The following is a 26,768-nucleotide window of genomic DNA, read 5'->3' as shown; positions in this document are numbered from 1 at the left end:
GGCTCAGTGTCTTTCCAAATGACAGATGGTTCCCTCTGCTTGTTGAATTTAAATTCAGCCTTCTAAGGGGAGCCAATGTGGGAGGAATCACCATCAGCTTCACTGATGATTAAAGCATGGTTTTGACTTTCATCCTCAAAAAACTAACCTGTGACCAGTTGAAGTGCAGTAAAGAACTAGTGATGGCCTTTCTTCCTTCCTCCCTCTCCCCCTCCCTCCAACCACTGCAATAGCTCTGACCTTGTCTCCCATTACTCTCCTCCCTCTGCATCACCACACTGGCCTCCAGGCTGTGCTGTTTTTCTAACACCAAGCATTCTCCTGCCTTGGACCCTTGCGTCTTCTGTTCCCTCTGCCTGGATTTTTTTTATCCAGACCCATCTTCTACATATCATTGAGGTCTTTCCTGAAACATTATACTTTCAGTGAGATCTTTCCTGATCTCCTTGCTTAAAAATGCTACAATTTTCCCAAACTCACTATATTATTCCACCAGGGCTGCCATAACAAAGAACCACAACACAGGTGATTTAAGATCACAGAAATTTATTGTCTCGCAGTTCTGGAAGTCTAAATCCATGCTCTCTCTGAAACCTGCAGGGCATCCTTTCTTGCCTCCTTCTGGCTTCTGTGGAGTGCTGGCAGCCCTTGGCCTTCCTTGGCCTGCAGCTGCATAACTTGTCTCTGCCTTTGTCATCATGTGGCATTCGCCATGCATGTGTCTGTTGTCACATGGCCCTCTTCTTATAAAGACACCAGTCATACTAGAGTAACTGCTGGTTCTGCTGCTCACCTTAAGTAATTATGTCAGTTATGATCCTATTTCCAAAAAAGGTCACATTCTGAGATATTGATGGCTAGGACTTCAATGTTTCTTTTTGGGGGGAAAGGGCCATAATTCAACTCATAACACTCCTCATCATTTTCTTTCCCACTCTGTGTTTCTCCAGAGCATGTAGCACGATTTAACCAATAACAAATATTACATTTTTATTAAGTTCATTGTCTATCTTCCCAACCAAAATGGGGGCATCATGAAGGTAGGATTTGGGGTTGTTATGTTCACTACTGTAGACAGCAGTCCTGATGCCTTAGTAGAAACTCAATAAATATTTTCTGAATGAATGATTATCTGTGTTCAATTATTGTACTGAGCAGACAATACAGAATGATATGGACAAAAACATTAGACAAAGAAAGAAAATAATTACCTTTAAACAAAATCGCAAGAAGTAAATAGGTGCTTATTATTACCATATTTTTATTTGAAAGAAGGTCAGAAGGTCATATGAAGGGAAAACAAAGGTAGAGGCCAGAACAGAAGGGCCGACCAGCAGGAGGAATATATTGTACACTGTTATTGAGTGTTTTATGGATAGTGAGGTCTCTCTGGTCTCCTTGTCACTTTTTGTAAGTGGAATTTAACCCTGAAAGTAAGGTGGGGCACAGGGCTCTCACTTTGCCTGAGCATCTTATGTGTGCTAGGAACTGGAACTATGCTTGGTACTAATCCTTATTTTTTTATAAATCCTCTTTTAAAAAAAAAAAGATTTTAATTATTTATTTCTAGACACAGGGGAAGGGAGAAAGAGAGGGACAGAAGCATCAGTGTGTGGTTGCCTTTTGCATGCCCCCTACTGGGGACCTGGCCCACAGCCCAGGAATGTGCCCTGACTGGGAATTGAACCAATGACCCTTTGGTTTGCAGGTCAGCTTTTAATCCACTGAGCCACACCAGCCAGGGATAAAAAAATTATCCTCTTGATAGATATACCCCTCAGATATCATCATGCCCATTTGACAGAGGTGGAAAGTGTGTACGATAAGAGGTGGGAAGTTTTGTGGTCATTAGGGTTTCAGAGAAAAGGCAAGTAAAGTGACCCACAAAACACTGTTTAGATAGATGATTAGGCACAGACCACTTCAGAACCAGAGAAGTACTCTTCCTTCTAGACTCATGCGTGGGTCAGCCTCATCTTTTTGCAAAATAGAAAGTTCCAGTGCCAGGACTGGTTAGCTCCTGAGATTGGTTAAATAGTTCGGGTAGAACAGTCCTAGAATAAAAATGAGGAGTTGGAGAGAACAGGCACCATTCTGTCCTTTCTGTATGTGATCTTGTGTGATTCACTTAAGCCACTCTTGAATTTATGCAGAGTAATGATAATACCTACAGAAATCATAGGAGTGCCTTTATTCTATCTTTTTAACAACACCATTGCAGTCAGCTAACTCAGTATTCATGGTGAGTGTTCCTAATGAAGTTGTACCTAGAAGCTATTCAGATCACTGCTGAAATCATCTGTATCTCTTGTTTTTGGTGTAGGTATCCCAAATCGCCTGCCTGCCTAGACCCTGGGTAAAAGCCTTGTGCATCCTGCCACTGAGCACTGAGGAGGTAACAGTCATCGGAGAGGTAGTGTTTACTTAATTTAAATTTTTTAAATTGTTATAATTGACCTACTATGGGCATCCTTATGATAGTACATATAAAATAGAACTTTTAAAATTGTAAAATGTCAGGGCTCAATTCCTTTTGAGAATTTACCCTCTCTCGACTTCTATTTGTAACTGCCTTTTGAAAATTGGAGTATAAATATTATGTCAGTTAAATAAAGGAGTGATGACTTCATTTTTTAAAGAAAGCATTATGTTTTTTTCCCTGTGAAATGTAGTTTAACTTTTACCTGATTGACATGCTATTATATTATTCTCACCCCACTAGACAGTTACACATGTTTCATAATTTTTATGTGTAAGGAGTAAGGTTAAGCAGTTACACATTCAGGTTTGTTATGCATTGCATGGCTTTGAGAATTATTGTGGAATTGGAATGAAATTAGTAGCAGCAGGAGGATGCTTCTGATATGAAACATATCTCTTAAAATGGCATGGGACTGTTGCTGGTCAGAGTTAAGTCCTTGTGATGTACATCAGGTCCAATGAAGGATAAATCTTGTGAAAAGTCTTGAAGAGAGGGCAAAATAGTCACTTACCTACCTTCATATGTCTTTGAATAGTTACACTGGCTTGTTTGAGTATGCATTCAAAAAAATCACAAGAAAGGAGGAAAAATGAGCTAATGTGGTAAAATTTCCTCATAATGTTGTCAGTAGAATGTATTTCTTTAACTCCTAGAACTCATGGTTTAACTCCTAGAACTCCTAGAATAGCATGTTGTCAGTGGAATGTATTTCTTTAACTCCTAGAACTCATGTTTATATATACATATATTCCTCTCTTTTTTCTACCACCCTTTTTCATCTTTACTCCCTTAAAAATGTTTCCCATTATGAAGTCTTCCCAAACAATTTAACAGATTTAATAAATACAGATATTGAAAAGCTCCACATGCCAGAATACAAAGATACTATGTGTATTTGTTTTGTTGCTTGCAGTCAAGACTCTGTCTCCAGTTTCCACTTTAGGTTGTATCTCTACTATATGTGGACTCTGCGTTCCTTTCAGTCCCATTCCATAGTCACTTGAACCCCATGAGTTAGGCAGGATTGCCCCTAAAATTTGTGGGACTGTGAGGCATTGCTGCATCTTCTAGATGAGAAGTACCCACCAAATGCAGATGTGGTGGGATGAGGCAGGCCTCTTCGCTTCTTCATGTGCCCAATTTCTCTCTGGTGAATCACCTGCCCGATTAGTATTTATCTGGAAAACAGAGAAGGTTTAGGGTCAGTAAATGAGGTGAAATAGAGCACTGGTATTACATGCCTCTTTGCATGTCTCTATGCGTCTTTGCTAGAATCATTTGATCCTTGTGTTATTGCTGTAGATAGTGCTTTTAAGCCATGAAGCAAGGCTTTCTTTTGTTGTTTGTTTGTTTGTTTCTGAATTGTAAAGCTATTAATAAAAATATATATCAGAAAGAGGGGCATTTTAATATAAGTGATTAATGGAAAGAGGAATTATAGAATATAACTTCAAGTGTTAAAATACTCACTTATTCCTCCTTGCTTGGAAAGACTTTCTTCTTTATTTCTGAAGTAAAGGGCTTGTCTTTCCTAATGCCAGATACACACTCTTTGCTGTTTATCCTCTTTAAGGTGACTGACTTGGATTTCTTCTGTTTGCTGTGTGATCTCAGTTAACTTACTTAACCTCTCTGAATTCTGGTCTTGTCATCCATAACATAAGGCTAATTATAGGAGCTACCTCCTACAATGGGTATGAAGGATTAAATGACAATTTATATAAAATGATTAGCAAAGTGCCTGGCATGTAAAACCCCTAAAGAATTGGTAGCCATAGGAATATTATTAGAAGGAAATGTGCAATTATCAACTCTGTGTTGGTATTTAAAGATATTATTTTTAATATTCTACTTTTCTTAGGATATTACCTATTGCAGTTTTCAATGAGGCAGGATATAGAGATATTCTAGAATGAAAAATATATAAGGTAAAATAAATAACATGACAAAGTTCCAGGTAGATAATCTTTTGTAGCCATGATCCTGTACAAGCCTCATTGCTTTAAGATGAAATGCTGCCAGTTTGGGAGCAAGATCTAATTGCTGTTTTATCATTTAACTTTATGCTGTGCTTTCATTCCAAATCTTTTCAAATGCTTGGCAAGATAATCAAGGAAGCTCTAAGTTTGACTGAAATTGTTACTTAAAACAAAAACCAAGTATCACTAGATGAAGTTATGGGTAGAGGTTAAGTATTTCAAATAGAGGAACTAGGAGAAGCAAAGGAACGCTTTCTAAATGTTTGTACTTGTTTTCACTTCTAGTTTGGCTCTACTGAACCTGACATTCTCACAGGTGACAGCTATAAAGTATGAGGGGAAAAAACTACCTGATGGCATTTGACAGTAAAAATAAGCAAGCAGCTTCTAGAGGGTAACTGAAACTTAAAACTTGGACGCAGGGACCAGTGCAGAGTGAGTTCCCCATTTTACAACTTTTAAACTAAAGACAGGCTGAAGTTAACATGACTTGGGGTGGCTAACTCCAGTAGAAAAGCCACAGTCTTTTGGTTTGAAAACCCAAAGAACAGAATTCAGGTAGCCACAATCATTGGGAAATGAAGCCAGAATCCTGGAAAAGAAAGAGGCAGACAGGGGAATCTCACGATTCTTTGTGTAAACACTGCCCACGTTTTTGACGGACCCTTAAAGCACACATGCAAGGAGCAGACACACACAACACAGCTAAAGATAAAAGAACTGAAATGAGATTTGAGCTGCCAACCAACAGAGATTTTTCAATTTGCATATAACCAAATTAGTTGCCCACTAAAACAAATAAATCAATGTTCTTCAAAGATCTCTAATAGGCTTCACACCATAATATTCATATGCATACAGTTACATGATACAACCCCAAGTTACATAGCATACAAAGAACTGAGAAAATGTAAAACCCTTGTGAATTGAAAAGACAATCTTTTGGGACTAATTCCATGGTCATCCAGGTATGTGATTTAGCAAAGATTTTAAAGAAGCTGTTATAATAATACTCAGTGAAGGACAGAAAAATACACTCACTGTGAATAAAAACATAGCAACTAGAAACACAGAAAGAACCAAATTGTAATTCTATGACTGAAAAATATATTTGAAATAAAAATTCACTGAGTGAACTTATATCAGAAGTAACAGAGGAAGGTGTCAGTGAACCTAAAGATAGATCAGTAGAAATTTTGTTTCTAAAGAAAAGCGGATTTAGAATACTGAACAGAAAAAAATATATAGGCAGAGCCTCAGGGGCCTGTGTAACAAAAATTAAAATGCCTAATACATATGTAATTGGATTCTCAGAAGGAGAGGAGAAAGAGAATGAGACAAAAATATTTGAAGAAATAATGGCTAAAGATTTTCACATTCAGAGAGTTACATAAATTTATAGATCTAGAAACTCCATGAGCCCCAAACAGAATATTTTGAAGAAAACCATGCCTAGGCGCATCATATTCAAACTTGTGGGTACCAATAATAGAGAGGAAATCTTGATATTAGGCAGAGAAAAATGGCACATTACATTTCAGGGAACAAGGCTTTCAATGTGCACTGACTTCTAATCAGAAACTACAAAGGCCAGAAAAAGTGAAACAGTTTTTAAAGTACAGAGGAAGGAAATAACCTGTTAAACATCCAGAAATCTATGTATAGTGAAAATATCCTTTGAGGATAAAAGCAAATTAAAGACATTTTCAGACAAAACTAAGAGAATTCATTGCCAGTAGATCTGCACCACAAAAAATTCTAAAGGAAGGAATTCAGGCTAAAGTGAGATAAAATAGAAGCTTAAATCTTTAGGAAAGAATGAAGACTGTCAGAGATGGTAAATATAAAATTATATTTTTCATCTTAGTATTTTTAAAATACATAGAACCTTTATTTTTAAAATCCTCATGTTTGGGAGGATATGTTTGTTGATTTTAGAGAGAGAGAAAGGGAGCAAGGGAGAGAAACATCAGTGTGAGAGGGAAACGTTGATCACTTGCCTCCCAATATGGTCCCTGAGCAGGAACTGAACTTGCAACCTAGGTATGTGTCCTGACCAGGAAACGAACCCTCAACCCCTTGGTGTATGGAATGATGCTCCAACCAACTCAGGTGACTGGCCAGGGCTATAGAACCTTTTAATGAAAAAATTATAACACCACTTTGTGGTGTTTATAATATACTGTGTATAGATGCAATGCATTGGACATTTCTAGCATAAAAATGATAAATGGACTTCTATACACTTGCAAGGTTTACGCAGTCTAAATAGACTATGAAAGGCCAGGGATATATATTTTTTTCCCTAAAACAACCAGTAAAAGTACAACAGATAAAATAGAATACTAATTTTTTTTTAAATGATCCAAAAAGAATTCAGGAAAAAAGGCATAGAAGACAAGAATACAAAGGAGGCAAACAGGAACCAAATAATAAAATTGTTGTCCTCCATGCAACCATATCAGTAATTATATGACTATAAACTTTAATTGGTACACAGAGTTTATCAGAATTGATTAAATAGAACAACTATATTCTGTTAAGAGACAACCTTTGTATATAAAGATAGAAATCAGTTTAAATTAAATTGACGGAAAAGAAATAGCATGGAAGTAGCATAAGAAGTCTAGAGTGGCTATATTAATATCAGACAGATTAAGCTTTAAGACAAAAAGTATTATGAAAGATAAAGAAGAGCATTTCATAATAACAAAAGGGTCATCCATTAAGATGACATAAGAATTATAAATGAGTATATATATCTGATAAAATTCCAAGTAAGATCACTTTAAGTATTTTGGAGTCCAGAATTTTTTGAGAACTAACTCAACTGTGAGTCAAAAGACATCATTTTAAGCTAATAACCATTTAATAAAATCATCAACTATTTAATAAAATGTGTGGATTCAAAATTCAACACAAATGAAAAAAAAAAGGATAGTTGGAGAGAGTATAGATATTTGTATGCCTAACTGCTATAAGTATGTCATTACACAATGTTGTGCAATGCATCTTTTCTTTGCTTAATGCATTGTATATGTTTCAGCACCTCCCATCATCCAGGATCAAGCTAGGCACTTGCACAGTTTAATTAATCAAACAGACTTCATATTTAATGCGTGTACCAGAACAGCTATTAAGTCCATTCTTTTTTGGTGCCCTCACCATACTAATTGTTAAATATCTTGAATGTCACCCCTGCTTATATACAATAGCTATACTAGTTAAACATATTTCCTTCATTTGTCAGTGGAAGAATCAGAGGCTCAGAGAGGTTCAGTGTGTTGCCCAACGTCATGCAGTGGGTAGATGGCAGAACCAGCCTTCAAATTCAAGTTTGAAAGCTTCCTGCATTGCACTACACCATTTCTTCCGAGAAAACATCATGGACCCATTGTTATTAATGTATGCACTTGGTACTCTATTGTATGAATGACAAATCTGAAAACTTTATATGAGTGTATTCTTGATACATTTCTGTATTTCTAGTAGACATGTTTACAATAAGAATTTAGACATTGCTGACAACGCCCAGATCACCATGTGCCCTATGACAGGAAAGAAGGGCAGCAAGTATGAATCTTGGCTCAGCCTGGAGCAGAATTTTATATAAGTGCATGGAGTTCAGAGGGAAAAGTGATCTCTAAGGGATGTTTATGAGTTATGCATTTGAGTTTTACTGCTGCTGATTGATAGAATTGCATTTATATCTTAACGGGTCAGTATTTCAGACTTTTCAAATGTTACTGAATGTTTTCACAGGTATTGTCTCTAAACTTTCACAGCAATGTTATGAAACAGGTATCCCCATTTTAGAAATAAGGACAATGGAGATTTCATACTTTCTCCTCTTAAATAGAAGGCTAATATGTTTTCTCCTCTGCATGACATAGAACCAAAACAGTCAGGTATGTCTTCACTACATACTTTGCTTGTGAGAACCTTCATGTAATTTCCATAATGTATGTGAGGGTCCCTAGCCCAGAATCAGGTGAAATGAATCCTGGTCATTGCTCCCTTACTAGCCAGCTAAGGAACCTCTACTTCACTTGCAGTGGTGTATAGACAATTTAAGATAAATTAAGAATAATAAGATATACATAGAAAATTCAGAAAAAAATCCTCTTACCATGGCTGCTAATAGAGTTGCAAATACACATTGAGCACAAAAATTCACTCTGAGTTTCCTGGTAGGCAGAGCAAAGAGAGGAATATAGGAGGTTTCATTTCAGAAAATTTTCTTATGATCTCTAAGATACCTTCCTCTTTTATAACAATGGGATAATAACATCTACCTTTTAGAATCTTGACAGCTTTAAATGCACCCACTTTGGTGCATAAATGTTAGAGTATTGTTTTCTTTCCTATATAACTCTAACTAAGGTTTATGGTAGAAATCTCAGGAAAGTCAGACTGTAGTTAACTTTTTGTTAAAACTCCATACTCTGAACTTTGTGGGTCAACTTATTTAAGTACTCCTATGTTGTCAGCAACTGTGAGAAACATTTTATAGTCTTCTCCATACAAAGTAGTTGTTATCGCCCCCATTTTATTAATCAGGAAACTCAGCTCCAGAACAGTGATGACACCTGACCAAGGCTGTGCAATGGCTTTAGTCAGAATTGGAGCCCCTATCTGGCTGTCACCAAAGCCCATGTTTTTTCCAGTACACTACACTGCTTCTAAAATATTGAATAACTTAACAATTTAAGCACTTTTTCCAAGAATCATTCCAGGTTATAAAGTGGCGATTGTGAAGAATTTGCACATACCAGGTTAGAATTTGTGTAATGTGAAATCACCAATAGAGTCATGACTTAGGAGGCTCCCTATAAATCCTGACAACATCAAAGAACCTTAAAATGTCTGTATTTTGTGTTTGTGCTTTGTTTTTAAAAAGTAGTTTCTTCAACAAGACTTGAGGACTTGGAGAGCAACTGAGGGTAAGGTCACCCCAGGACCACCAGTAACAGCTTTGCCAATACAATTGGAATGTTCCTCAACTATAGAATTATTTAATGAAAAGAGAACCGCCCCCCCTCCAAAAAAAAAACCTTTTTACTAATGTGTAGTGCTCTCTTGTCAGTTTGAAATGAGCAAATTGTCAGCCTGCCGATTACCATGTATACAGTATTATATACTCATTAAATTACACACTGTGGATTTCTTCAGGTTGTCAAACTGCTTAATTGAAAAAATGTCTAGTGTCGCTCTTATGGGAAAGAGACAGAAATCAAAGGGCTGGAGAGCTTACTCTTAATATTTCAGAGTTTGCTTTTAGCTGCCGCTAGAAATTGTTTGGTTTTGTAGCTTTGATTAAGAGACTATTCCTTCTGTATCTTTTTGGTTTTGTTTATAATTCAAACACTATAATTATAATGGAGTTGCTTTTATAATAGAGCTAGTAAATCATTCTACCAGCAGAAGAAAACCAAAGGGAAGGGCTCATTTATTCCCCACTGCTGTAACCATGAGACCCATTTGGGTGTGTTGGGGCTATAACAAACTGGGAATAGAGGTCTGGGTGGGTTTTAGTTTTGCTAAATTTCTGCTGCAGTGTTCTCATTTTAGGATGTTTAGGCCTTATCAGCACCTCAGTGGGGGGCTGAATGAGGTAACATCCTTAGGCTATCTGTGTTACTTGATTTGTTTATATGGAAGCTTTCAAAAATACCAATGCCCAAGCTCTCTTCTAGACCAAATACATCAGAATCTTTGGAGGTAACTGTTCTGAAAGCTAATTGATTCTAATGGGAGCCAGGATTGAGAGAGACTGGCCTAAATTTACTCAGGTTGTCCAGGATTTCAAGGCAAGACAAATTCAGCAGCTGTTATCATCAACCAATGTTTTCTGAAAGGTTATAGACCCTTTAGGGTTTCAGAAGATTAAAATTCTGCTTTTTCAGCTCCACTAAGATCTACTAAATGAAATTCTTTGGAGATAGGGCCCCAGGAACTTCCATTTTATTATTATTATTTTTAAAGATTTTATTTATTTATTTTAGACAGAGTGGACGAGAGGGAGAGAAACATCAATGGTGGTTGCCTCTCATGCACCCCCTACTGGGGACCAGGCTGGCAACTCAGGCATGTGCCCTGACTGGGAATCAAACCAGTGACCCTTTGGTTCGCAGGCCAGTGCTCAATCCACTGAACTACACCAACCAGGGCTCCATTTTAAACAAGATTCATGTGCACTAAGGTTTGAAAGTTTTCTAGAAAAGCAAGGTGATCTTTACAAGTAAAGTTGAGTGGAATTTCAGAGAAAAGTGCACAAATCACAGTAAAATTAGAGCAGGCTTTTTTTTTAATAGTAGGAATTTTGGTACATTCATTGGAGCTAAAGGGGATCATGCATGGTTACAATAACATCAGCTTTATTTTGGGGACACACCCCTGAGTGTCATAGGAGACCCAGAAATGGGTTATACATTCCATAGCTTCTTTAACTTGTGGATACCTGAGCCTAAATGCAACCAAGCAAACCAGGGCCACATAGCACCTTGATACATGACACAACAATTAGTGTAGAAGGAAACACGTTTTTATTTACAGGATTCCAATCTTGGGGATGGTGGTGGGGCTGAGTATACTCCTGCTCAGAGCCCTGTTCTTCCCCCAAACCCAGTACTTCCCTTGCTCCCCAAAAGGCTATAAGCCAAAACCATGCCCAGAAGTTCCCCAGATCCTTAATCTATTCTTGAGCTGGTGGTTCAAGCAGATCTCCATCCTCTTTGTTAAGTGCTGTTGTGGATTTGAGTCACCATCCTCTTGCAGCAGCCCTCTCCTTCAGGAACTGGGGTACATTGTTCTCAGCCTCCATGTAATGGTTCAGAAAACCATTACATTTGCCATGTTACACTGCGTCATGGTGGAGTACAGGGAGGCCCACATCCCAAGAGAGTGGCTTCTTTGCACATCTGTCAGAGAAGCAGAAGTCTGTAGCTCAGCTTTCCCAGCCACAGTTCAGCTCCAAGTATCTCCCACAAATCTGTGCTTGGTTAGGCAGGTCCCCACACAGCTCCATCAGCTCTGACACTGTCTTCTCCTTCTTCCTCCAGACCTTGTAGTGGGACCCTCTCCTACACCTTTTCCTCTATATTGCATGGCTGCTTCTTTACTATAGACCATATGGCTGCTTTTCCATTCTCTCTCAGCCTGTGGTTATTTTAAATGCTTGGCCTGGAACTTCCTTTGTGACCTCATATCTGGCCCCTCTTATGATGTGCAATTTTTGCCATTTCTTTTGCCCTATATCTTTTTGCCTATATCTTTTACATTCTTTTGGCTGCCATCTCTACTTAGGGCCAGATTCCCCATGACATGGGGCATCTGCCTCCCTGCCTATATTCAGAGTCATTGTACATTCTTAAGGTCACACACACCTTTTGCCCTGGACAGCAGAGATCTTCCCTTTAGGAAAGACACAGCTATTAACTTGCCATTGTTATGCAATGTATCTTAAATACCATATCATCCATTCCTGTTCCCCCAGTTAAGGTGTGTGGGGAATACGCCCTGCTATTTTCAGGCACCCTGCTCTGCAACCTGTTACAAAAAGACTAGGGTTGTTGTGTTTTCAAGGGCCTTGCAAAATGTTGAGAACTAAAAGAGAAAGAAAAGTTATTTTGCTTTCATTGTATAGAGAAATTACAGAATCAGAACAAATATTTAATGAAATGTCAATAAAATGGAACACTATATTTTTCTTATTAATTACTAAACTTGGTTATTATAAAAAGTCTACATTTAGAGACATGTTATGAGTTAACTTTTCTCACTCCTTAAGCATTTCTGAAAATACATGGGAGTATTAAGGAATTTTAGGCAATTTAAAAATTAAACCAAATTATATGTAACCAAATAATTTCAAATGTAAAAGTACAAAAATATTTTCAAATATTTCACATTTGACAATTGTTTAGTGTAATATATCTCATATAACATTGGATTAAGTCTCCCAAAGAAAATGTTCCTAGTGCCTAGGAACATCATGTATGTGTACACCAAAGTACATACTTCAAAATTAAAGATATCTAGTTGTCCCAGGCTTCATTCTCATTGACAAGGCTATCAAAATATGCCTAAGCAAAATTTTTACAGGTGAAGTTGAAGTCCAACTTAGCATTATTGCTCACTTTCACTCCTCTAAAAAAAAAAGCTAAAAAAATAGAAGAAAAAAAATTAATATCTTAGCTATATATTGTACTACCTTTGGAAGTACATCACACATATAAGAGTTGGGACTTTAATGAGTATCAGATGAGTTGAGACAGGCAAAGTAAATTGTACACAATGCTTCTTACTCAGAAAATTACCCTTAAGAAATTGTGATAATAGTAATGAAAAAACATGTGACTAGAATAAAAAACAGAGAAGTAGGTGTCACTGGAGACTCAATTTCTGAGGTCAGCTGATTACTAAATATATATTTTTTAAATTTTCCATACCATATTCATATTTTGGATTTGATTGCATGTAAGGTCCACAGTTTCAGTATTCTTCTGATCCATAGATTATGATTGTAACATCTTAAGGTACATCTTCCCCTTTTCTTAGCCTTTTTTTTTGTTTCTTTTGTAAAAATTACCATACCTGTTGGTCAGTTTACTTTCCTTTTAACTGCCTCCTCCCCTAGAATGCAATATCCAAGAAAGCATGAGTTAGCGCAGTTCTTCACTAAATCAATCATTGGAAGAAAGGATGACAATTGATCACTTTGTCTTTGCCAGAAATGATCAGTCAGAGTGGCATGCTAATATGGCAATATAATAATGCTTAACTGGTCAGGAAATATTTCAGAGCATCCTTTTTTTTTAAACACAGGATTCTCAAGTTCATTAATAAATGAGTAGTGGGAGGGAAGCTACATTTGAGTCTCACCCTAGACCTCTCTTATCTCTCCCAGCACTCAAAGGAAAGAAAGAAAGAAAGAAAGAAAGGCCTCCCAAATCAACCTTTTAAGGCAAATAATAAGATTTCAAGATGAATAAAATGGTTAATTTTTCACTTGAAAATGACTACTTTATACTTCTGGAGAGCTGCCTAAAAATTTCTTGGCAATACTTCAACTGATTAATTATTTAGAAGGATGATTGACTGGAGAATGGAAGTGGAGCTAATAGCCTCTCACTTTCCTCTTTATTATTTCAGACAAATTAGTGAGTCATGGTGAAGGTGTGGGATGTTTCTGGGTCAACTGGCCAGAAGCTTTGGATTAAAAATGGAGGAAGATATTTGATCTCTCTGAGATGTTGACCTCCCCCAGATAGAGTTGGATGACTTTGTGATGTGCTGCTTCTGATGCTTAGCATGGCTATTATGATCCTAGCAAAGTCTGTGTGAACTACAGGAAACTCTTACTGTGACTCTGCTGGGTGCCACATCGTGTTAGAGACTGGTTTGGATAAAATGATAGATCCAGCACAATCCTAACCTTAAGTAGTTCAAAAATCTACAAGAGACATATATGCCTGGAAATCATTATTCTACCAGGTAAAAAGTGTTAAGTGTTTTAAGAGAGGGACATGAACACATTCCATGGGAGTCAGCAGCTTATGGAGTACAGTGAGGGATCTGCCTAATTGGGAATTAGTGATATGAAGCAATGTCAGGAAGATCAACTATCTAGTACAAATGGTATGTACTGTTACCAGCAATTAGAATTAGAAAATGGAGAAAAGGAATGCTGTCATGAGAATCTGGTTCTGACCTTCAGGGGTACCTCAAGATCCAGGCCTATATTTAGAAAGATAGGATTCAGATAAATGGTCTCTTACAAAGACTGAAGTAAGACTTATCCTGGAAAGTATACAGGGTTTTAGCTGGAAGTTTCCACTTGTTCTTGAGAGGTCACGGCTTTAACAGAAGCCAGTGTTATTGTGGCTGCTGCCAGGGATACTGATGTTCTTTGACCTGCAAGGGAGGCATGGCTGAGCCCCTTAACTGAATCCCACAAATTCTTAAGAAAGATGGGTTTTTCATCTAAATAAAACATTGTGTATTTGGTGCCAGACCTGCTTCCACTGGCTGAATTTTTTGATCATATAATCAGTCCCTGAATACCAGGACTGACCTCAAGGAGCAAAGGATTATGTATGCTCCCCCCTTCCTCTAAACTCCTGTGGATTTAAGTAAATTCTGGAATATTTATGTTTTAAGTGTTTGTTACTGACTGAATTTTGTTCCTCTGAAATTCAATGAGACTGTATTTGGAGACAGGACCTTTAAAGAGGTAAGAAAAGTTCAATAAGGTCAGAAGGGTGAGATCCTAACACAATATGACTAGTGTCCTTATAGAAAGAGAACGATACCTGGGGTACACACACACACAGAGAAAAGACCACAAGCAGAGCAGGAAGGTAGCCTTCTGCAAGCCAGGGAGAGAATTTTCAGGTGAAGCCAAATCTGCTGACACCTTGATCTTGCACTTTCACTGTCCAGAACTGTTAAGAATACATTTCTGTTGTTTAAGTCATTCAGCATGTAGTATTTTGTCATGGCAGCCCTAGAAGACTTAAACAGTTATTGACAACCCCCCCTGGTGGGTTTGATTTGTGAACCTAAGTCAATGACAAGCTAAGCTGAACTCTTAATTTGTTTAATTTGAGCCAAAGAAACTATGAATGTCTTTAAGAAATTATTTTCATGCCCTTATCATTAGGTAGTGTCCAGCATAAGCATACTATGGAGCTCTTCATTTAAGTGAGCAATTTTTTCACTCAACCATCTACTTATTCAGTAAGCATTCACTGAGTGCCTAGTATATGCCAGTTATTCACAGATTATGCTCAGAAGGAGCTGTCAGTCTAGAAGAGGAAATATAATAGGCACATAAAATACTGTCATTTATTTTCAGAAATGTCAGTGGTGTGCCAAGAGCGAAGGGATTCATTGCCACTGGAATGGCAGGGAAGAATCTCTGCAGAGGTGGTAATGAAACATGGGATTTGGTCGTGCAGGGATGGGCAGTGGGGAAAGACAGTTGAAGAGGGGAAGGAATGGTGAGCAAAGGCTGAGGTAGAAACCCTGGGAAGTTTATGGGGAGATGTGGACTTTGACTGAAATGCAGAGTATGCAATGGGAGTTCCCTTTTATAAGGCTGTGCTGTTTCAGACGCAAAGAGCTTCTTTAATAAAGGAGTGATGATTCCTAGACATTATTTTATGTAAATTATTAGTTAGCTCCTCCATACTCATAGCAACCTAAAGGCAGTTGCTAATATTATCCCAATTTATAGACGGGAAAACTGAGGCATAAGTGGGTTAAATTACTTACCAATTACTAGTATATGGTGGAACTGAGATTTGAACCTAGGCATCTGGCTTCAGTGCCCTTGCTTACATAAAGGACGCTTAAGCATGTAAATTAAAGTCTATGGGGGAGGCACTGGGTATCAATAGATTTGCAGATGGGGCAAAGAGCATATCTTTGAGAGTGGGAGCAACTTGTATTTCCTTGAGCAAAACAGGCAGAGCCCCTGCCTCCAATAACCATGAGGGGCATCTCAGTGCCCTTGTCCACTTTCCTCTAAGTTAGCCATGTTTGCAGACATTCGTGGAGATAAATTGTCAGTACAGGGAAACAAAAGTGTTTTTCAGGGGCTTTGCTGCCTTGGTTAGCCTAGGACAGGGTTATGAAAGGAGCTTTTCTGCGTCTGCTGCCTTCCGGGGTTACATTCTTAGTGAATCTACTGCCTCAAAATGGAGCTTGTTAGTTGCGTGTCATCCCAGGGTGGCAATTAGTTGCATGTGTTTGGTTGGGTGCCAGCCCCCGGGGCGCCAGACCTCAGTGGGGGAGCCACTGTTTGTCATGAATTAGTCTTTAAATAAAAGCAAGTTTTTAAAATGGAGCATGCTAATTTGAGTTTTGCTAACCCTGTCTGAAGAAGGCTCGGCCTGTTTGGTGCCAGCTGGCTGAGTTGGCATTCAGGGAGAAACTGGGTCCCTACCAAAAATCGCATTGCTCCCTCTGCCCCTTTGAGAGCAAAATGGCAGTGAGGAGCTGGTTGGCTCTGAGAAACAAGGTGAAACAAGGGGCAGAGACTACACCGCAATCAGACGATTAAAGGGAACTGGACTGCCATGGTATTCCCACTTCTCTCACCACTGTAGGAAGGAAAGTCCTCGCCTGTCTCCCCACTCACGCACGCTGTTGTCAGCCACCCATTCAGTGACTTTTCGACATAAAAGGCTTCCTCATCCAATTGCTTATACAGTGCACCTTTTATACTCTTCCAAGTCATATTTAAGGGATTATCACTGCAGCTTTTACTTCCCCCAGAAAGAGCTGAATGAGCGTGAATAGGGCGGAAGAATCTTCAGTGAGAAAACATCCCCCACCCCAAAATGCTCACAAAACCCCTAATCACGATGGAAGAATGCCATCCTGTTTTTGGTGGCGCCTGGCTACAAATGCACTAATTAACAATTACTGTACATATAGGCGATCGTTACAGGAGTCCTGTTGCACACACAACTGCTGGTAATAGAATACGGTGCACAAACAGGCCCTGGTCACCTTCAAGGGGCGCTTTTTCACACTAAGAGCCTTCCCACCCATCCGGGTTTGGATACTTGAAACTCGGCACTTGGCCCACTAAGTGCTAATGAAAGATTTGTTTTCTTACACTTTCTGGATGGATAATCTGATCATGAGAGTTGGCAACAGTGATGCAATCAATTGAAAAATCAGTAAAAACAGGAACTATCCCTTTGTTCTTTATTTATTTGTTTTGTTTTGCAAACATCCCTTTGTCTTCAAATAGGATTGCTCAGTGTTGGGGAGAGGAAACTTATACATAGGCAAGACAGAAATGGAATTTAAATAAGCTTTACATTTGTTCTGAAGATTCAAGAAAAACAGAAGCTTTTTTTTTATAGGAATGTATTTGTGCAGCAAATTGCTGAGACATGTGAGTTGCCGTAGATACTAATGTAGTATACATTAAATTTCCTGGAGTAAGTGTTTTTTAACCTGCTTGTTTAATGCTGGTGCCTCTGTTTTCTGAATGAAGCATGTTAAGTTCACTAATAAACTGACACCCCATTCCTAAGAGACTTGGCCTCAAAGCCTTCCTGCCAGGACAGGAATTTGCTTTTTGGGTTGTTGCGGGGTTTGGTTTTTGCAAGTATTGAGGCAAAATTGACAATGAAGGACATTTTGAACACTTGGGTACTGCAAATAGTTGTTAAAGCAATGCATTTTTTGGTTTTTAAAAATGCTCTTTTAATATTTGGTGGTCTCGGCAAGATAATGTGTTGCTTTTAAGAAGGAGAGCTGATAATGAGCCCATGGAGCCTTTAATTTGTGATATATCTGACAGCATTGTGGTGGATCCGATGTGGGATGCATGTGATTGTGTCTGTGAGCTGAAAATAAACCAGCTGGAGTTTGTTCTGAAAACATTCCGAGAATATCCTCCCATTAATGGCCCATGGCTTGATCCAGCATTTGGTAAACTAATATCGTCATTTTTACCATGAAAGTTAGTACAAATCATTAATGATTCAGGCAGCCATTTGCGGTCCTCTCTTGTCTAGAATACACCAATTACCACAAAATTATTTCTAGTAGCGACATGATTGAATGTTAGTAAGCTGACTGTAATGTTTTGGCAGCAACTCTTTCATAATGACAATGACCTGTGCATTTGAGTCCTCGCTGGGCTCTGTTAATTAAACAAGGAGGTTGGATATTATATGTTTCTAACCCTCATGAACAATACTTCTTAATTACTGTGGGAATTGAAGGCAATGTGCTCTCTTGCAGATTTGTTTCATTGTGGGAACCTGTCACATTTGTTGGGGGAAGGAATCCCTGTTTGCCATTTATAATGGTGTTCAGGGATCACTTTGCAATATATGCACCTTATAATCATCACCAGTGTATAGAGTCTATTAGGGTTCATCTTTGTTCTCATGATAGATAATATCTGAGCTTTTTAATGAAACATTCCATATGTAATTATCACCAAAGAATGAAATAATGCCACCAATGCCAGTGACCCTAAGAAAAATACAGAGAGCCAGATACTGCTAGATTGAAAATTATCATTTTTCTTTTACCCAGTATTCATCTGTAAGGCTCCATGTCCTGCATAAATGAACATGCATATCAGGCAGGTAGTCCAAAATGCATAAGAGGAACAGTGGAAAGAAAAGCTCCCTGAAATTTCTCAAGAGTTAGACAGATTAGCCATATTCTCCAAAGACCTAGAGAAACTAATATATTGGATACTTCCTGTGACCTCCTTCATATCCTCTTGTCTCACTTTTTTGCTTGGGTTATTGCTGTGGAACCAGTTTAGGGCAGGTGTGACTTGAAGCCTCTTGCTAAGCTGCACGGGGTGTCCCATTTTCTGCTCTAGAGCTTATCTGACACCTGGGTAGGGGACTGGCAGCCTGGAAGTGCAAGAAAGTCACAAACCATGGCGTATCCACTGCCTAGTGGGGATGGGAACTGGTGAATGAATGCTCTCCTCCTCCATATCTTGTTCAAACAATTCAGAAGCACATTCTACATATATATATATCTGAAACACATAAGGTTTCTCAGAGAGTTCCAGCAAGATTGAGCCCCAGTTTCCCATAGTGGTGATCACCTTGAGAATACATCCATGTATTGGATTTTTTTTTGCTATAGAGGATGCTGTTGGTGCCCCACCAAGGTCAACTTTACTAGGTCAGCATACCCATGCCCCAGCTGCTTCAAGTGTTGGATGCTAGGGTCTCAAAGATGAATGCTTCTCAAGAGAATTAACTTCATTGAGGGGAGCCACTTTCTCTAGAAATAACCTACTCTTGACCAAGGATGTCCATAGCCAATGACTAACTGAAGCTGTCAATGTGGGATGATACTATGGTGCCATTTGTATTCCAGAGGTCCTCATGGGATTGGGTTGAGGCTAGACTTCAGGTGAAGCCACAGATTTTCTTGGTTTCTTCTCTGGTCTACCCTGCTCCCTCATTTCTTCAAAGCTTTCTCTTGAGAGCACACCTTCGATCAATTACTTGCATAAGAATGCCCATCTCAGTCTCTACTTCTGGGAAGCCTAATTTAGGACACCCTTCTTCCCTGCTTTTCTCTCTCTAGTTCTCTAAACCTGTTGTCTAGCATCCTTTCCTAAAATAAAATATATGCTTTTAAGCCTTATCTTAGGCTCTACTTTCCAGAGTGCGGTGATGGAGTAGGGTGGGGAACCCCATCTGCTGCAATGAATGATATCTACATTTTAAGGCTTCACTCTTGCTACCTGTTCAATTAAGTGCACATGGTTCCTGCTAAGTGCCCTATCAAGGGCACTGAGAATTAAGCACCATAAGATTATACAGACATGATTGATTCAGACAATAAATGTAAAAGTTGAGAAACCTATTATGTGAGGCTAAAGAAGGTATCGAAGACTTGGTGGAACAAGTGTATTTATTCCTGAGAGGAACATTTGGAAGGCAGAGAGGGTTGAAGGAAGTTTAGCTTGGCGAGACCTCAGGAATTAAGGTTTTGAGTGCTATTGACAATCATTAGTTCAAGGGACCCTGACATTACCATGCCTGAGGGAATATAGGCTCTGTGCTGAAAGGACCTATATGACCGAATGTGCTTTCATTCACTTGTTCTACAAACATCTTCTCAATAACTACCACTTCCAGGCATTATGGTGGGCAATGGAAGTATGAACAAAATAGAAGTTGTCCCTGTTCTGAAAGAACTTTCAGGATAGTAAACACATAAATAAACAAGAAAACACACTTAAGGACAAGTTTTTTCCCCTAAAGTTCTGAAGGAAATGAAGAAGGTGTAATGACAGAAAATAGCAAGCATCACATAAAGGGTGGGGCAAAAGTAGGCTTACAGTTCTAAGTATGTAGAACACAGAGTTTATTCTTGAATTATTTATTAATTATTTTATTATTTATTTGTACTACAACCGTAAACCTACTTTTGCCTACCCCTATATGTTAGATCAGGCAGACCAGAAGTCTTCTCTGAGATGCTGATGTTTAAGCAGAGATCTAAAAAATAGAAAGAAGTCAGCCTTGCAAAGGAGGGTGGTACAAGGAAGAACAAGTCAGCCAGAGTGATGCAAAGGTCCAGAGGCAAGAAATACCTCAATGTATTAGAGGTACAAAAAAAAAGCCAGTGTGCCTATATAGTATTGGACAAGAAGGGAGTGCACAAGACAGGTAGGAATGAGCAGGATTTTAGAGGGCATCAAATGCTATTTTATCCTGAATGTGATAAATGGAAATGAAATGGAATGTAATGGAAAGCAATTGAAAAGCTTTAAGGGCAGAAGTGATAGTTTCCAATTTGTATGTTTAAAATATTATTCTGTTGTGCAGAAAATAGATTGGGGTGGAGAGACAAGAATAGATGAGGGGAGGCAATAAAAAAGCTATTGCAGTAGTCCATATGAAAAATGGTGATCATTAGTCTAGAATAGAGCCTATGGATGTGAAGGAGAATTCACTAGAATGTAATTCAAGACAGCAGAGATATAATCTCTTGATCACTGTCATACCTAGGCCTACACCTGAGGCTTTTGGAGCCCAGGGCAGGGGTACAAATGGAGGTCATGTACCATCTGTCTAAATATTTTAAAAGTTATAAATCCAGCCAATAAACTGTTAAAAATGTTTTTTATCATTCTACATGACAATATAACTTTTTAAGAACAAAATCTAAAAGTGTAGGTAGACCTATGATGTTTAAATGATGGAAAATTGGCAAAATATCAAAGACAACCAAATTTGATTATTGTTGCACATGTTCTATTATTAGGCTTATGATATTTGGATAATTTTTTAAAAGACAGAAATAATTTACAAATTATTACATATTCATTCCAAATAAGTTATTGTGTTAATCTTAACTTCAGTAAAATAATTAGCATTATAATCAACTTTTTATAAACCTAATTTCTCTCTATAGACAGTAATAATCTAAGGCATTGGGGTCAAACCTAGCCACATATGTTTCTTCACACATCATCTGTAGTTCCTTTTGTCCTACAGGACAGAGGTAAGCAGTTGCGAGAGCTCAAAGTGTTTGTGGTCCTTTACAGAAAAAGTTTGCTGATTCCTGGTCTAAAGCATTAAAAATTAAACTGCATTTTTGTATTCACAGTGTGTAAAATTTGAACATATTTTTATTAGCATTTAAATTAATTACAAAAATTAAGAAAGTTAAAATTAAGTTTTGAATGTCTCAAAAAGGTTATGTTTTTATAAAAATTCAAAATTGTTTATTAGAATTAAAAGGCAAAATCCAGAATATATTAACCAGTATAAAATTTTAAGTCAATTAAAATGCTGGATTTAATTTTTTATTTTTTGACATTTTGATTAAATCTTATTAAATATTATTATGAAGATAAAAATGATTTCCAGTTTTGTGTTCAGTGTCTCTTTATCAATGTAAAGAATTGATATCTGATTTTATATAACTTGTGTTACGTTGTGACCTACCTGTGTTCAGATTTTAAGCAAGCGTGCATTATTTGATATTGCATAGTGTGCCTAAGCTATTATGTGCAACAGTTGTGAATGCTGCTGGCCTTTGTGAGCCGTCTGCAACTATGAAATGGCACCAGAAGATTCTGATGAAAGGAAATAGATGTGCAGCATACTGGGAGCTGAGGTGGTTCTTTTTTTTTTTTTAAATACAAGAATCTGTTGTACTCATGCCGTTTGAGAGGGAGGATGTGATATTAATTTGTCCACCTCTCACTTAAGCCCGCACTTCAAAGCAGTGTACATCTCTGTTGTCTACAGTTTTGTAGTTGCATGACTCACAACCCACAACCCTTCCTGACATTCAGACTTGGCCACCTTTTCTTCAGTGACATTGAACAAGAAAGGTAGAGAAACATTTCCTCAGGGTATAGACCACATTAGCCATGAAAAATAGAAGTTACTGGATGTGTTGTACAGAAGCCACACACCAAATCCTGAGTAACAGGCTTGGATGTGTTTCCTGGTCATTTTTGGTGGGGATATATTTAATGTATGGAGACCCTCTAAAGTATGGAGGTCAGGGTATATACAATCATAGAGGAATGAAACACACAATATGAAAACTATAGAAATGCAAGGAGAAATAAACAGAAACATAATAATAGATTTTAACATCTGAATCTATGGAAAATCAAGTAGGTAAAAGAATCTAAACAAAATAATTGATGAACATGAACTAGATAATACTATCTAAATTTAGACCTTAATGATAGAGAATATATCTTTTTTCTATGGGTCTTTGGAAAATTTGGAGTACAAGTTCTTAACAGGTTACAAAGAAATTGCAGGAAATTTCAAGAAGTTTGAAATAGTAAAGTCTTCATCATCTGATTATTATGCAATAAATTAGATATTCATTATCAAATCTTACAATCTGGACATTTTAAAGTGCTTTGCTAAGCAACTCTGAATTTAAAGAAACATTCAAAACCCAACTTGAAAAAAATCTAGATGGCACTGATAATGAAAATATAACATGTAAACTAATGGGCTATAGTTAAAACTGTGCTTAGAAGGAAATGTATGGCCTTAAACACCTGAACAACAAGAACAAAAATAAGTTGTCTTAGTCCACTCTTGTTGTTGTAACAAAATACCATAGTCGGGGTGGCGTAAAGTACAGATATTTATTTCTCACAGTTCTGGATGCTGGGAAGTCCAAAATCAAAGTGCCAGTGGATTCAGCATCTGGCAAGGGCCTGCTTTCTGGTTCATAGAGTTGATCTTGCGGAGTCTTCACATGGAGGAAGGGGTGAGGGAGCTTTCTGGGGTCTCTTATAAGGGTACTAATCCCACTCAGGAGGTTCCCATAGTCATGAAGCACTCAGCTCTCAAAGTTCCCACCTCTAAACACCATCACATTGAGGATTAGGTTTCATCATATCGATATGGAGGGACACATTCAGTCCACGACATAAGAGAATGAAAACATTGGACTTAAAAGAACATCAAAATAAATAAAAGATTTGCAGAAAGAACCAAATGATAAAGACAAAGTCAAAATTAAGTTTTCTTAGTTTTTTCTTTTTATTGATTTTTTTGACACTGGTTAACGAAATTATACAAGTTTCAGGTGCACAATTTCACAACACATCACCTGTATACTGTATTGTGTGTTCACCACCTCAAGTCAAGTCTCTGTCCATCCACACTTATCCTCCTATAACCCTCTTCTACCTACCCCCACCCCAAACCACCACACTGTTGTCTGTGTCCATGAGTTCGTTCTTTCTTTTTTTCTCTTTTTCTCAATTCCTCCACCCCCTAACCCTTTCCCCCAACCCTGTCTCCCAACCCATTCCTCCTGGCAGCTGTCAGCCTGCTCTGTATTGATGAATCTGTGTTTATTTTGTTTGTAGACCATTATGTAATGTGAAATAAGCCAGCCAGAGAAAGACAAGCATCACATGTTTCCACTCATATGTAGAATCTAAGGGGGAAAATGAACTAATAAGCTTTCTTACTTAAAAACAAACCCAGCAAGTATCATGAATAAACCCATGTGCTATTTCCTTGAAAACAGGGCTAGGCAATGAAATAATCCATTCACTAGCCTAATCAAAGAAAGATAGGGAACACAAAAACATGAAATTGAAAAGGAAGAAAGGAACCATGGCCAAGGAAGAAATTAAAAGAATCAAAGTTGAATCTTTGCAAAATGTTTGGCATATAACTTCAAAAAAATCTTGATGGGATGAATTTTTTCCATAGGTAAATAAGTTACCCAAACTTATCCAAGAAGGATGAGAAAATCTTTATAGTGATATTGAAAAAATCTGAGGAAAGCATCAAACATCTGAAAAAGCCCCAGGTCTTTATGCTTTCAGAGAAATGTATTTTGAACTTTTAAAGAACAGGAAGTGATAATAGTATTTAAAATGAGAACTGGTAAGGTTAATTTTTGTCTGCAAAATTGAATACTGTGCAGTTGTTAGATAGCATGCAGAGATTCTGTATATGGCTATGGAACAATCTCCAAAATGTGTTGGGGGGAGGCAAGATGCAGAGCACTGTGTTTGTTATACCACAGTTTGAGTCAATGTGTGTGCACATATTTGTGTCTGCACATATATAATATCTATAAAGGAATATAAAAGCAGCAGATAATAATAACTGCCTCTGAGGAAGAAACTAGGTAGCTGGAAGACAGGATGGGGGCATATTCTTTTAAATGTATGCCTTTTTGTACTTTATAATTTAATAATGTGTGCACATACTACAGTATTGTCAAAGAATTATAAGAATAATGAAATATTCCATAGCACAGACAAAGAAGGAAACCTGCAGATGTGTTTTTATGAAGCTAACATCCCACAGGTACCAAAGACTGACAATGATATCACCAAATAGAAAGCTGTAAATCAATTTTATCTATAGGTTCATTATGAAAACACATTAAAAGTTAGTAAACCACAGATGGGGTAGCTTAAACAACAAAATTTGTTATCTCACAATTCTGGAGGCTAGACATCCAAGATCAAGGTGCTCAGGTTTCCTCTGAGGCCTCTCTCTTTGGCTTGTAGATGGCTGTCTTTCCCCCTGCCCTCACATGGTCTTCCCTCTGTACATGGCTGTGTCCTGGTCTTCTCTCCTGGTAAGGATACAAGTCATTGCATTCGGGCCCACTCAGATGACCTCATTGAATCACCTCTTTAAAGCCCTTATGTCCAGTCTCCAAGGACAGCCTTACTCTGAGGAACTGGGGACTAGGACTTCAATCTAAGAATTCTATGCAAAGATCAGGGGATAACACACTCCATCCCATAACACCAGGCATGATTTCTCACTGACCTCCTGAAAAGATTGAGAAGTTACTTGTATCCTGCTTAATTTTCTGCATTACAAACATAAAAAAGAAAAAAACTTAAACCCTGTGTTAAGTCATTGATCAGCATTGTTTCTTGCCCATTTTTTCCCAACCATTTTAGTTTTTATTCTGTCTTCACCAAAACAAGAGACTGTCTGTGACTCAGGCCCTTTCATGCCATCAAGCATCTTTTTGTGATGAGCTGCAGGAATGTGGTATTTCCCTGCTGATTCCCTGAACTCATCCTGAAAGGGTCTTTCTACCATCCTACCCCTCACCTTCTCCAGACCCAGTAACTTCTTCAGCTGCCAAGGATCTCTCATAACATTACAAAGATTTAAAAACCCACAGACTGGAAGATTTGCCAAGGTGGTATTAAAAGGGGTGTATGTTGGGAACCGCCCTGACTGGTATCAGAAGCTGTAACCCCCACCTAGGCTAAGGCTAAGAGAACGCCCTTGGAACCGTAAGCCAGCAAGGAGACAAAAGCTTACCTCCCTGGCAGGAATGCTGCTTCTGCTGCTTTATTCATGACTGAACCCCAAAAAGCTTGGTTGGTTAGCCAAAGACGGGTAAGATTCCCCACGGGGGAAACGACCTAAGACAGGCACAATCACTTTGGGAGGCCCCCCAAAAGAAGGACTTGGGGGGCTGCAGCAAAAGGGGGGTGATGGACCCTCACTCCTCGGCTTTGACATAGCCTGAGTTCTCATTGTCTGGGAGAAAATATCCTATCTCTTGGTTGCCTTAGTTCCCTTGCTCCACCTAAGCCTGAAACAATGACAGAGTGGTGCAGCTCTGTGCTGAAAAGGGCGGATTCCCTGGGTGATCATGTCTAAGAAAGAATATGTAAATTACTGTGAAACCTCCTTTGTTTAGAATGCTCTCAGTTGAATGAGAAGGGTCTTAGGAGGAAGTTAGTTTGTTCCTCAGTCTTACAGCTCTTTGACCCCGACTCAATAGACTGGCAGAGTTCTTTGTTTTCTATGGTTCCTTACTTCCCCCTAATGAGTTCTGTACTTTACCTGAATTATTATGCAGAATGAGCCCAATAAAAGCAGGTACGGACTGTAAATCGGTGCGCTCCCCACTAGGGGAGGTGGCCGTTTCGTCCCTACTTCCCCACAGAAACTAGTCTGTCTCTGTGCATGTGTGTTTTTTCTCGCATGTTTATCGTCGAGCCATCCACAGTGTTCTGTGGTCACTGCTGGCTAGGGACCCACGCAACAGGTATAGTCTTCTTTTACAACTGGGGACACAGGACACTCATGATTTGATGACAATTTATAGCTTTGGGAACAGCAGTTAAGTCAGTAAAGCCCATTGAAACAGCAAAGAATGGATGTCTCCGGCTCACCTCAGTACTGGGATGTGTGATGGAAAACTGCAGACTTTGTTTTCCTTTTTAATTGCCTCAATATGTGATAGAAGTCAAAAGGTGGAAGAAAAGTTGATTTTTTTTGCACCTGACCTTCTGATAGCCT

At 38.3% G+C, this 26,768-nt stretch overlaps 1 protein-coding gene across 4 annotated transcripts in view; it reads left to right on the top strand.

Annotated features, from left to right (window-relative positions):
- FHIT (fragile histidine triad diadenosine triphosphatase) overlaps positions 1 to 26,768 on the top strand; it is a 1,461,545-nt gene that overhangs the window by 404,911 nt on the left and 1,029,866 nt on the right. For all 4 annotated transcript variants that reach the window (XM_045832303.1, XM_045832304.1, XM_045832305.1 and 1 more), the window contains exon 3: positions 2,324 to 2,413. The gene's annotated coding sequence lies outside the window, so the exon portion shown is untranslated. The remainder of the gene's footprint in view (positions 1 to 2,323; positions 2,414 to 26,768) is intronic.

This window comes from Phyllostomus hastatus, unplaced genomic scaffold (genome assembly GCF_019186645.2).
Source record: "Phyllostomus hastatus isolate PE091 unplaced genomic scaffold, TTU_PhHast_1.1 phas_contig_16, whole genome shotgun sequence".
Lineage (NCBI taxonomy): Eukaryota > Metazoa > Chordata > Mammalia > Chiroptera > Phyllostomidae > Phyllostomus > Phyllostomus hastatus.
This window is presented reverse-complemented; position numbering and strand designations above follow the sequence as displayed.